The sequence below is a fragment of the Lotus japonicus genome, chromosome 1 (genome assembly GCF_012489685.1).
Source record: "Lotus japonicus ecotype B-129 chromosome 1, LjGifu_v1.2".
NCBI lineage: Eukaryota > Viridiplantae > Streptophyta > Magnoliopsida > Fabales > Fabaceae > Lotus > Lotus japonicus.
In genome coordinates this window covers 44,742,153-44,753,816 of record NC_080041.1, presented here as the reverse complement: position 1 = coordinate 44,753,816, position 11,664 = coordinate 44,742,153, and the positions used below count along the sequence as shown (strand labels likewise).

Here is an 11,664-nt window from a genome sequence, read left to right as displayed (position 1 = left end):
TTTTCCTTCAATTGTTCCCTCTCCATAGAGGCCTCCCTTAGCTGCAATTCAGCATCAAAAGCAGTTCCAACTTACACTTCATGTTACTAATAACAATTCCAATTGATTGCTCAATTTTGAATGTGAAACTGTAAGCATCTTGACAATTAGTCCTATAGGAACAAAATACTCTTGCAGTTCTGATTGTGTCAAATATTGGATCGGTCAGTTACACTGATTTTAACACAATCCGTGACGGCCAGAGGTATCCCCCTTTCTAGAGACTAAGTTGACAGGACACTTTCACTTTCACGGTCGAAATTGAGTATTCAGTCATTTCTTATATAAGTTGAGATTTTTCAATTAGGTACCTTCAACAATGGATTCAGGGCTATTGTTTGCAGGCTTAGGTGAATACTCCACAAGATTAAAATCAGGTTTCGACGAGGAGCTGCCACCAGAAAATGCACCTGCAAATTGCCATGCAATAAAATTGGGTAATTCTTTTACATTTAAGTAGTTTCATATGCCAATGAATAAAACAACAAAAAAATAAACTGTTACACCATAAGAAAAAAGAAAAACCAAAATGGAGTGAGAGATATCAGAGAACTGGATTTCCCACTCCTATATTTAGATTTGCCACCCCACTTAACGTGGGGAATTACTAAAATATCCCTCCGTGTTATTTTATGGGAGATAAAGATTTGAAAGGTTTCGGTAGTTTAAGTTCCGAAACTAATCGATTTTATAATTCCCAGTTCCAAACCATTCAATTTCATTTCAATTCCAAACCAGTTCCCCCCATCGTCTCCCTCTTCGACATCGTCTCCCTCTTCGACATCCTCTCCCTTTAAGAAATTGTACCAGGTGATATTCTGGAACAACACCAGTCTTTAGACATTATAGTTTCACTTTCCGAAAGGTTTCGGAATATAAAGTTCCAAAACCTTTCGGAACATAAAGTTCCAAAACCTTTCGGGACTTAAAGTTCCAAAACCTTACAAATAAGGGGTGGCAAATCTAATTTTTACTGTTTCGGAATATAAATCACCGGAATCATTTAGAACATAAAGTTCCGAAATTAAAGGTGCACAAGTCTGCCACCCTGCCACCATGACTTCTCCCACACTCCTCCACCTATCCTACTACTCTACTGATTTATTACTACCCTCCTCCACCACCAACCCTCTCCACTTCTCTCTTTATTCTTCCTGCCTTCTTCCCAACCACCATCATTGCACCACCACCACGAGATCTCCACCACCACCACCACAAGACACCACCACCACCATTTCACCATTGTTCCATTGTGCCATTCAAGCTTAATGATCCGAATCTTAAAAAACCAACGTTTGCTGTGAATAATAGTTTCGGGAGTTAATCTTCTGAAATATTGTAGGTTTCGGAACTTTATCTTTTGAACATAACATATTTCGGAAGTTTATGTTCCGAAGGGTACTCCTGGCATTTTTTTTAAAATGCTGGGTGGCAAATCTAATCTTTGGGGTGGGAAATCCAAATCTCGAGATATCATGCATTCACAATACACGCACCCTGTGATTTAGATAGGTCGACATGTCTTAAAATTTAAGTCGTCCAATTTGATCAACACAGAGTGACTCAAATTCGGTGACTTTGTGAATGTTGGGATACATTCCCTGCAGAGAATCCATTTCCATAAAACAAAGAGTGAATGAATTCAGTACTGTACCTGCAGGAGAAGAATGCATAGGACCCTGAACCTTAAAGAAGTGAACTTGTTCATAATTGTAGAGGAGATTCAGATAGTGTTTCCTGAGCACATAAGAAGCACTTGTGGTGGTAGCGGAGAAATTGAACACACTGCCCACCTCCCTCCATTTCTTCTCAGCAACCACCTGCACATGAAAACATGCATCATCCACAAACCACAAATTGTTTATTTAATAAAAAAATTAAAATAAAATAAAAACATGAAAACTGATTGGATAATGGAGCCCACCTTCTCATAACCACTTCTCCTAGTAACCTCCACGTAAAGGGTGTGCAAATCCAGATCCTTCCCTCCAATCACAGGAATCCTTGACAAGATGATGAGGGCAAAATGGTCCAAGTATAATCATCACATAATATAATTAAAAAAAAAACTAAATTCTGAAGAAAGTGGAAAAATTTAAACTCAATAAAATAAAAATCACATATCCATTATCCAGTACTCTGGTAGAAGAAAAATTCCTATAATCTAAGAAATGAAGGAATTATTGAAGCTTACATGAACTTGGAACCCATATCATAGTGAAAGCGCTTGAGAGTGTTCCAGAAGAGGCTAGCATCATTGACGATGTCCTCATGATAGGCAAGTGGAGGAGGGTAGAACATGCCGTCGTCACCGCCGCTGCCGGTGGCTGACATTCTTAGCAGAGAACAAAAAAAGGGGAAGAACTGAAACAGAGTTGAGAAATGAAAGGGAGGGACTAGGGAGTGTGTGTTTGATGTGAGGAAGAAGAAAAAGAAAAAGGAATGAGAATTTTGATATACTCAAAGCAATAAATGAATTAAAGAAGATGGTTTGCCGCGTGTTGGGGAACGGTTACTCTGCAGATGAAGCAGAGTTGGCTCTTTATTTCTGCCATTAAGCTTGGTTCAAAGTCCTAAGTTAAGGACTTGTATTTAATATTTAATATTTAATATTTAATATATTTATTACTATACTAAAGTATATTATTAATTATTATTATTATCTCTATCTCTTTCTTCTTTGGCTTCTTTTTGCTGCTGCAATTTCCATTCTGGTGTTATTGCCAGTTCTGATGATGCTAACTTGTCTGTCTGTGCCAAGCTTCCGAGTACCATGCGTTGACATGCACTTGTGCTTTCTGACTGCTCTGCTCTTTAATGCTCAACCTGAAACGTATCTGCACTGCACCAAAGAATCAATTGGTTCATATATATTTTTTTTGGATAAGCATCAATTGGTTCATATACATTCATGTACATTAATGTATCCAATGGTTACTATTGGATTTTTTTAGAAAAAAAATGTGTGTTTGGAAAGAAAATTAAATGGACCCATATTTAATGTGAGATTGACATTAAAGTACATGTGTGTATATGAACCAATAAGAAATACCTTCTGGACCATTCCAACTGCTGCTTGCAATGAGGACAAAACAAAAAACAAAATAAAAAAAGTTCCAAAACATTCCTCATCCCTCTTTTTATCCTCTGTTTCTGTTAAATACATTGTTGCTCAATTTAAACCATTGACACTATCATTCCTTACTCTTTTCTATGCGAAATTTGTATTTTACCCGTTAGTCCTATGGCTGGAAATTAACTTTTGAATTGCACAGAATTCAGTCTCAGTACATAATCTAGCTAGTTGCATTGAAGGATATATTGCAGTACTATGTGTCAAGGAGAGTCTTCAATTGAAAGGCACAGAAGTCTTGCATATCAATCAAATTCTAAGCTCTATTAGCACAATCCTAATTGAAAATTGAAAGGATAATATAATTTTACAAAGTAGAGAGGGTACATTTTCAGTTGGACATGGAATGACTAGAGTTTAACTCTAGGCTTAGAGTGAAAAGCACAGAAAGCGTTACCTTTCCTGTTAGCAACTCCCAAAGAACAATGGCAAAGCTGAAGAAGACATTGGCTCTGTGATCATATGGTTTATGTCCAATAACCTTCCATATGTCAAGGAAATCCCAGGTTAATTATAATCAATTCAATGAGAAGTAGAAGGGAAAACAAGGGATGCAATTCTACAAGATGACTTACTTGACCAATTAAAGCAACCATAAGTAAAAATCATTGTTTTAAAGATCAAACAGAAACAACCAGTTGAACTGAAAATCAGTCAGGTGCATTGGTCTATTTGACTCCAAAATTAGCTTGTTTCAAAACCGGTAAAGTTGCTCAAAAAATTGTTGTGAAGAACTAACTTTAACCGGTCAATCTTAAATTTTCTATTTTTTTAGTTTATTGAAATATTTTAATTTTAAAAATAGAGTTTTAAAGCAAATAAAAGGCTGATGACAAGTAATAATTACATATATGATATGATAATTTTACAGTTGAACCATTGATACGTGAATCAATAACTTTACTAATTCAATGATCGACCCAGTTTTTATAACAATGATAACGACATTTTTAGGTTCAACCGACCCGAGAAAAAAATCGAAGAGCAATAGCCTACCTTTATCTTTTACTGAAAGATTATCACATTTCTTTCATTTTTTAAAGTGGGTGGAGGGGGGATTTACAAAATGGGGGATAAAAGAAATTGTTATTATTCATCTGCAAAGCACATAAGCAATCAAGAAAATCAAGTTAGCTTTAACAGTTGTTCAAGTTTCAGCTATTTACTGTTCATCATACAAAGCCTTCATTCTCATTCCAAGGAAGCCTTCCTTAAACTGCCCTCATTCATCCATGCCTGTAAGTTATAAAATTCAAAAAATTTAAGGAGTAATCAACAGCATTGCAATACTTATAAATATACACCGACCTCTGGAGCCATCCACCGATAAGTACCAGTTTCTGCTGTCATAATACCAGATTGTTTTTACACTTTGGCTACACCAAAATCAGCAACCTTAACTACCTGAAGGATAAGTTTTTCAGCAACCAAAATGGTAGATGAAATGCTAATTTATGCTTTGTAAAGTGCTAGATGAAAATACATGTAGCAGACAAAAAATGTGAACAGAACTATAAAAAACATAAAGCATGTGAAATTTTCAAAGATTTGCCTTAAGAATTTGAAAGTTCACTGTAGATCATCAATTACATGAAATCTTATAGCATCTAGGTATAGACTTTTACTATGTTTTCAACTTGTATGTACAATGTATACTTACCCCATTCTCATCTATCAAAAGATTAGCCGTTTTGAGGTCCCGATGTATGATACCACACTGATGCAAATACTCCATTCCTTTGGAAATATCAATTGCTACTTTCAGCAAAGATGGAAGAGCAAGGACAGTCTTATGTAAATGCAGAAAGTCATACATATACTTCCACCTGACAAATATTCTGAGGAAAAAAAAAAGATGCATTGTGATTAACAAAATTTCTCTCAATAGATTGATATCGCAGTCAATAAGCAAAATGAAACTAGGAAAGACAAATCTTACCTGTGATAAGGTAAAGGTTTCGAGGCTTTGTACAAGCACCAACAAATTTGCAACATTCTCATGCTGAACTTTACTGCAAATGTAAAATGTGAAAAGACCATGAGTCGGACATAGATTATAAATTAAAATTTTATAAATATTATTACAATGGAAGTTTTGATAGAAAAAAACCTTAGGATGTAGACTTCCTGAGCAAACTCCCTATGTATACTATCGTTCAAATTCTCATCCTTAAGGACCTTGATAGCTACATCTTGATTAGCAAACGTGCCTTTATACCTGCCTCAACTTATCACTAACTCAATAATTACTGACTCAAACATATCAAGGAAATAAAATGATAATACTCACAAGTCACTGAAAGGTCCTGATGCAATTTTCTTTTCATGTCTCAAGCACCTAGGATCAATTTTTGAGATGTCATTTTCACAATCAGGAAAATTTGCATGTCTAGAGCTAAAGTCCATCTCAGTTTTCCCTTGCTCTGCAAGAGGGAGACTGCCATTTTCTTTCAACTGTGGTTGCTTCTGGATTTCCACCAAAAATATCATTTATAAAGTCCCCTATTAAAAGTGGAAGAGAGAAGATGCAAGCAACGCTTAATTCACTTACTTAAATTATTGCATGAAGCAAACATTAATCCAGAGAATTTAAAACTTCTAGTTCTAGTATCTGTATCTCTCAACACTTGTTAATCGAAACTACAGGGAAAGCAGTTACACTTTTAATATGTGAAATTTGTGAACATGTTTACAGTGATCAGCAATTGTCATTAACAAGGGAAACTGGACAATTATAATCAATCGGGCCCAAGCAACTACTACCATAAACAACATATGGAATTTAGGGGTAAATCAAGAGATGAATGCAAGGGGCAACACTGATCTTTTTCATTATAAGTAAATCAATGTTTATATTTGCACATCATTTTTACATTTTTGAAAAGAATGAGGTAAAGTAGAAGCATGATACGACTGTTTATTTTGTTATTTAAAAGAGATGAGTAAATAACATTCTTGCAGGAAAAGCAAGATCTTAAAACGCATCCATTAAAGTAAACATGAAATACAAGTAGCATAGGGAGGGCCTACCTCGAGTTTCTGAATTTTCTTTGCTAGTACATGTTTTAATTTCTCTGTCTCCTGCAAATTTCAACCATAGACATTTGTCAAGTAAACTTGTCACCAAGAAGTGATAGACAATAATAGAGTTCAATTGTATATTCTCCATTCTTCTTTGAAAAGTATCAATGGCATCCTGTTTAAGTAAGTAAAAGTTATCAAGTTGTCAAAATTAGAAGGGTATGCAATTTGATTCAGACATTTTTCATTTGAGTGCCATGAGAGAAGCTAACATCCTTCCTTACCAATCTCAATTCATTGAACTACTGTACTATGGTAAAGAAAATATGGGGAAAATACCTCAACTGGCCAACCACTAACAGCAAAGACATCCAATGAATAGCCATCCAATGTGAAAAAAGCATGTGTTTCTTGAATGTCAAGCCCAGTCTCAGACAGTAAGCTAGTCAACTGCGTTTATTTTTAAGGCAAAGAGAGCTATCAACAAACAATGGCGCTGCAAATAAGTTCCCTAGAAGGAAGCATGAAATCTCTAACTAACAATAACCATCTACTTTCTAGCCAAGGAGAAAGGAAAGCATTTAGAGGTGAAAACTTTATCTACTTCACGCAGCTTGTTTGGATCAGAATCAGATTTCATTTCCCGACAATCAATTATGACACACTCAGATGCTACTTCAAGCTTTTTCTCATAATTGATTTTGACTTTAGAATCAAAGTGTGCTAAGATTTCCAAACATGCACTAAACTACCTGAACAAGGCAGACTTCAACTGCAGGTCCCGTTGTCGTAGTCGGGTTTCGTGCGATGTGTAGTAAACTTTTAAGCATAAGAACATCTTGAGCCCTCTCCACATTCATATCCAAGGCAAACCTATCATAAAAAGTGGTTAAATATGACAATAAGTGTTTATCACATAAGCTAATTGAAGAATTTGATTGCTGAAAATAAGTTATATGTAAGTATAAGCTCTTATTGATACGCTAATCTGAACAGTTTCTAGGTTAGGTCATAAACTATTTACTTAAGTTCTCTAAAAAACAACTTGCATAAACGCTTATGCTATAAGATAAACTCAACTAAGCTCTTCGAAACGGAGTTGAAGTAACAAACACACCTTTGTACCCAATCTAATCACAAAAAATAAGATATTTTCCTCATTTGTTTTCAACTCAATTTTACTTGAAACAAAAAGATACAGAGCAGGAACATGAATTTCAGGGTACCTAGTGGGAAGTAGATGAAAATGCGTCCAAAGTTCATCCTCAAAACCAGGAACCAAAGCCTCTGGAACGTTCAATTCCCTGAGTCGACTAAGAACCTCACTGTACACTTCAACCTTCTGCCAATCCATTCGACTTTGTATCTCCCATATATATATATATATATATGTGTGTGTGTGTGTGTGTGCGCTACAGATTCTGACTCACTGATACCCACCGATATGGGACTTCATTCAAAACCCCTCATAGTCATAGCTGAGGTTCAAGTTCTATACAACAGCAACGTGGAATAAACAACTAAACCATCAAAAGCACTCTGCATGAAAGAAAATTCGGGACACAAAGTGAATGTATACAAGGAGATATTGCTTTGTTGCTTGTGTCAGCGGTTCTTGTCCGAGATTCTACATGTATATATTGTTTTGTCGATTAACACAAGAAATCTTTATGCTTTGCTTATGTTATCCTTTGATGGCATCATTCACCACCCGCCAAATAATATTAGCGCCCCGTGTTTCTCTCGCTTCCAACATCACAGTCAGACACAACTAAGAAAGTTTATATATTTCTTCGGTGTATTTAAATTTGGTTTGGCAAATCATCACTCTTGCCTATTAAGGAGACAGAAGCTATCTTATACTAGTAGTTCTTTATTAATTTACCCCACTAATCATGAAATCAGTCTTTTTGTTCTTATTACGAACGGGTGGTTAGTTCAAGTGGTATATGCTTGATTTATCTTAAGCAAAATTTCGGGGGTTTGAGTCTTGTGGATGGAAAAAACTCTACTGAAAAAGTTAGAGCCCCACCATAATGTAAATGTTTCTAGCTCGAATATGATCGTCTCCAAAAAATGACACACGTCTTAAAAAAAATTCTTTTTCTCCTAACCCTGAATCCTCCCACTATTCTTTTTAAATTTTAGTGTGGGCCGGAGTTTCATTTACGGTACACAATTTTTTTATTGTGCAAAGTTGCACAAACCTAGTTTAACCTCCTATCATAGGTTTTCTAGCAGGTTCCCCTTTTTTTAATTTAAAAACTTAAGTGTTTCCAGCATTGGCCCACATTTATCATAAACTTTATTATGACCCATTCTATATTTCAGATAATTTAAAGTGACCCTGAAATCTTCTAAATTCTATTATGACCCCTCTTCTTCCCCACTTCACCTTCTTCCTTCTACCCCACCCTCACAACCAACACATTGTCGTCCAACCACAATTTTCTCCGGCCATATCTCTGCATGACCCCTTCAATCAAACCACCGGCCACCTCTTATCACCACCAGCCGCCGCCACAATGGAGGATGGTCGATCAACCGCGCACACTCCACCAGATCTACCACACACACTCCACAACGACATTTTGCAGTGCCACTACAAAGAGAAAGAAGGGCAGAGTAAACCAAAGAAAAGGCAGAGTCAGAGATAGATAGAGATCGAGACAAGGAGAAAGGAAAATCGCGACAGGGATGCAGATCCTCTCCCGCGGATATCCTCTGTAGAGACCGTAACAGGGAAAAAGGGAAATCTAGAAAACAGTGATGGATTTTCAGAATGGTGAGAGAGGAGATCTGGCCATGGCAACGACGAACCCGATGAGGGAGAGCGACCACGCTCCGTGATGTCTATGGCTTTGAAACGTTGGCGGCCTCGAAGAGGGGAGGAGGTGCGCCGCCAAACATGGCTGCAGAAGAAACCATGGGCCAACTATTAAACACCTAAAATTGTGTTGGCATCATAGTAAAATTCATAATAGAATTGGGCTAAACTATAAGAAAGAGGGGCCAAATGTGTAAAAGGATTATTATTTATTTTAAATTAATGGTGACCTGTTACCTAGTATAGGAATTCAAACTAGGTTTGTGTAACCTTGCACAAGAAAAAATTTGTGTACTGAACCCTGGGCTGGTTGCATAAACTTTATTATAGTGTTTATCAAAGAAGTTGTATTATATACTCCCACCGTCCGTATTTATAAGTCACCTTTACATAATTCTCTAGGATTAAGAAAAGTGGTTGCTGAGTTAAAAAAAAAAAGTGGTTGCTAATAATAAATTGGTAAAAAAGTATTATCCACTTTCCTAAATTGCCCATGAATTTTTCTCTCCAAAATTAACTTTCTATAAAAGGAGTTGTCTATATGACACATATGGGTTGGTAACCCATAATTCAATGGACCAATAAATTAAAAGCAAAGCACCTCTAAGAACAAGAGAACCCACGCTAGGGTTCACGATATAACCTCGGGACATTATCATAACTGTTGAACCTAAGAAGACGCACAGAGCGGAGGTGGCAATTGAACCTAAGAAGACGCACAGAGCGGAGGTGGCAAAGCCCTTTATGCAAATTCGTTAGTTATGACTTCTTTGACGAGTCCTTCCGCTCACGATAGGGGCACAACTTGTTGGTACCTACCAATGGAAGAGGATGTATTAGGGGAAGGCACAAAGTTAGGAAATTTTCAATAATTTAATATCTTAAATCACCGTCTCAATTTTTCTGTGTGTGTTTGAATTTCAATTTGCAGTACAGGAGTTTTGGTTAATGCGAGTTTGAAAAAACAGAGTTTTAGTCAATTTGAATTTGTTATAGTGTGATTTATGTTCGGGTATTTTTATTTTAAAAGTAATTTTAATAAGTCAATCTTGCTTGAGAAATATTAGTTAAAAATACTTTCACATGTATGTAATACTAAAAATTACATGAGATGAAAGATTTGATAGGGAGAATGAAGGTCATTTATGTCACTAAAACTCGATTTAGTGAACAAAAAGAAAGACTTTGATTGAAATGAATGAGTTTATGAGTGAAACTAAATTTGGTGAATCACGAATGAGGGTGGTAATGCTTTTCTTGCAGAGGCTACTGCCATGAGGGATGACCTCTTGCTGCTTTGGGAAGGGGGTACAAGTATAATGGAATAATATTGAATTGTATTGCTTTGAATAACAATGTACATGTATATATATTAAATAACAATGTACAAGTATATATTACACAGGTTTGACCCGGGGAGGAAGGAAAAGCTAGAATTAAGGCTAAACATATGAAGCAGCTGTTATTACATAGCAATGTTGAATCATCTCCTTCCAATGCTAATAATAATTTAATCATTCCTCTTAGTGCTGATAATGACTTCATCCAATCTTCCTTTTTCATTCCTTGACCAAATCATGTGAAGTAATTGCACATGGTCCATTAACAGGAACGTCATCTGTGAGGTGGACTGCAGTGCCTTGTTGTCTTCGCTTCAAGATGATGAGAGCATAAGGTTCTACCCTGTGTTGAACAACATCAGAGCATGCCTTAATCGTGATTGGCAGGTTGTGCTTGATGGTATCAGTAGAGATGCGAACGTCTGGCGGATGTCTTGGCCCAAGCAGGTTCTTCCTCTTCCCTAGCTAGCTAGTGTGCGGAGCTTGGAGAGGCCTTTGATTCCCTGTTCAGTGTTGTTCTAGTCCTTGTAATTTTCCGTAGCAGTAAAAAAAGGATTGTAAGATACTCATCATTGGTAATGGGAATAAAATTTGGAGAAAACATGTAAATTGTATGTCTGAGAATCCATAGCGCTTGGGAATATTTTTTCTAAAACTTGTACCAAACATGAGATAATTACATTAACAACCTTACTAACCCGGGAATGTTTAGCGTTCCATTCTACCAAACGTCTCCTTACTCTTCTTCTTCTCTGCATCATCAATTTTTCTCAAAGGTCGGAATCTGCACCATCACCTTGATCGTTGGCTGACTATAATCTCCATATGTCACAATCTCCACCGCAAATAAGCCTCCAGGACCAAAGTCATATCACAAATAACAATAATCTATTTGAACACTTAATATAAATATTGCATAAGAAATAATTTATGAGTACCACATAGTTCACCATTTTAAAAATGTAAAACAAATAAGATGACACAATATTTCAGATGATGTAAACTATGTGGGCCCCGTTATATCCTCCTATGAGTCATTTTTGTAACCCATTTTTATTTTTCAACCTCTGGAGCACAAAGGTCAAACTAATGCCATATTGCCATTGATATGGACCTAATTAGAAAAACAGTTGATTGATTAAACAAAACGATGGATTTGGTACCAGGAAGGAAACAACAAGAGTTTTCAAAAAAAAAACAAAAACAGTTCTACATAGTTTAGTCCAGTGGATCATTATCCACAGCAACAATATATGAAATTCAAAAAACTCAATCCTAGCCACTATATTTCCTTCGCCATAAAA

The 11,664-nt window shown here is 36.2% G+C and overlaps 1 pseudogene; it reads right to left on the bottom strand.

Annotated features, from left to right (window-relative positions):
- Positions 1-2,385: 2,385 nt before the first annotated feature.
- On the bottom strand, positions 2,386-7,851 carry LOC130729817 (serine/threonine-protein kinase STY46-like; annotated as a pseudogene).
- Positions 7,852-11,664: the final 3,813 nt, after the last annotated feature.